Source organism: Ictalurus punctatus, unplaced genomic scaffold, assembly GCF_001660625.3.
Source record: "Ictalurus punctatus breed USDA103 unplaced genomic scaffold, Coco_2.0 Super-Scaffold_197, whole genome shotgun sequence".
NCBI classification, from domain to species: Eukaryota; Metazoa; Chordata; class Actinopteri; order Siluriformes; family Ictaluridae; genus Ictalurus; species Ictalurus punctatus.
Genome location: NW_026521094.1, coordinates 60,001 through 62,500, shown reverse-complemented (window position 1 = coordinate 62,500; position 2,500 = coordinate 60,001).

Here is a 2,500-nt window from a genome sequence, read left to right as displayed (position 1 = left end):
AAATAGTGCATCATGCCTGGGGAAGCCCATAGCTGAAGCCCCTGGTGGAGCTCGGTTCAAGGGAAATGTCTGTGGAAGTCTGCCATTTTGCCCGAAAATAGTGCATCATGCCTGGGGAAGCCCATAGCTGAAGCCCCTGGTGGAGCTCGGTTCAAGGGAAATGTCCGTGGAAGTCTGCCATTTTGCCCGAAAATAGTGCATCATGCCTGGGGAAGCCCATAGCTGAAGCCCCTGGTGGAGCTCGGTTCAAGGGAAATGTCCCTGGAAGTCTGCCATTTTGCCCGAAAATAGTGCACAGTGCCTGGGGAGGCCCATAGCTGAAGCCCCTGGTGGAGCTCGGTTCAAGGGAAATGTCCCTGGAAGTCTGCCATTTTGCCCGAAAATAGTGCACAGTGCCTGGGGAGGCCCATAGCTGAAGCCCCTGGTGGAGCTCGGTTCAAGGGAAATGTCCCTGGAAGTCTGCCATTTTGCCCGAAAATAGTGCATCATGCCTGGGGAAGCCCATAGCTGAAGCCCCTGGTGGAGCTCGGTTCAAGGGAAATGTCTCTGGAGGTTGACCATTTTGCCCGAAAATAGTGCATCATGCCTGGGGAAGCCCATAGCTGATGCCCCTGATGGAGCTCGGTTCAAGGGAAATGTCTCTGGAGGTTGACCATTTTGCCCGAAAATAGTGCATCATGCCTGGGGAAGCCCATAGCTGAAGCCCCTGATGGAGCTCGGTTCAAGGGAAATGTCTCTGGAGGTTGACCATTTTGCCCGAAAATAGTGCACAGTGCCTGGGGAAGCCCATAGCTGAAGCCCCTGGTGGAGCTCGGTTCAAGGGAAATGTCTGTGGAAGTCTGCCATTTTGCCCGAAAATAGTGCATCATGCCTGGGGAAGCCCATAGCTGATGCCCCTGATGGAGCTCGGTTCAAGGGAAATGTCTCTGGAGGTTGACCATTTTGCCCGAAAATAGTGCATCATGCCTGGGGAAGCCCATAGCTGATGCCCCTGATGGAGCTCGGGTCAAGGGAAATGTCTGTGGAAGTCTGCCATTTTGCCCGAAAATAGTGCACAGTGCCTGGGGAAGCCCATAGCTGAAGCCCCTGATGGAGCTCGGTTCAAGGGAAATGTCCCTGGAAGTCTGCCATTTTGCCCGAAAATAGTGCATCATGCCTGGGGAAGCCCATAGCTGATGCCCCTGATGGAGCTCGGTTCAAGGGAAATGTCTCTGGAGGTTGACCATTTTGCCCGAAAATAGTGCATCATGCCTGGGGAAGCCCATAGCTGAAGCCCCTGATGGAGCTCGGGTCAAGGGAAATGTCTGTGGAAGTCTGCCATTTTGCCCGAAAATAGTGCACAGTGCCTGGGGAAGCCCATAGCTGAAGCCCCTGATGGAGCTCGGTTCAAGGGAAATGTCTCTGGAAGTCTGCCATTTTGCCCGAAAATAGTGCATCATGCCTGGGGAAGCCCATAGCTGATGCCCCTGATGGAGCTCGGTTCAAGGGAAATGTCTCTGGAGGTTGACCATTTTGCCCGAAAATAGTGCATCATGCCTGGGGAAGCCCATAGCTGAAGCCCCTGATGGAGCTCGGGTCAAGGGAAATGTCTGTGGAAGTCTGCCATTTTGCCCGAAAATAGTGCACAGTGCCTGGGGAAGCCCATAGCTGAAGCCCCTGATGGAGCTCGGTTCAAGGGAAATGTCTCTGGAAGTCTGCCATTTTGCCCGAAAATAGTGCATCATGCCTGGGGAAGCCCATAGCTGATGCCCCTGATGGAGCTCGGTTCAAGGGAAATGTCTGTGGAAGTCTGCCATTTTGCCCGAAAATAGTGCATCATGCCTGGGGAAGCCCATAGCTGAAGCCCCTGATGGAGCTCGGTTCAAGGGAAATGTCCCTGGAAGTCTGCCATTTTGCCCGAAAATAGTGCATCATGCCTGGGGAAGCCATAGCTGATGCCCCTGATGGAGCTCGGTTCAAGGGAAATGTCTCTGGAGGTTGACCATTTTTGCCCGAAAATAGTGCATCATGCCTGGGGAAGCCCATAGCTGAAGCCCCTGATGGAGCTCGGGTCAAGGGAAATGTCTGTGGAAGTCTGCCATTTTGCCCGAAAATAGTGCACAGTGCCTGGGGAAGCCCATAGCTGAAGCCCTGATGGAGCTCGGTTCAAGGGAAATGTCTCTGGAAGTCTGCCATTTTGCCCGAAAATAGTGCATCATGCCTGGGGAAGCCCATAGCTGATGCCCCTGATGGAGCTCGGTTCAAGGGAAATGTCTGTGGAAGTCTGCCATTTTGCCCGAAAATAGTGCATCATGCCTGGGGAAGCCCATAGCTGAAGCCCCTGATGGAGCTCGGTTCAAGGGAAATGTCCCTGGAAGTCTGCCATTTTGCCCGAAAATAGTGCATCATGCCTGGGGAAGCCCATAGCTGATGCCCCTGATGGAGCTCGGTTCAAGGGAAATGTCTCTGGAGGTTGACCATTTTGCCCGAAAATAGTGCATCATGCCTGGGGAAGCCCATA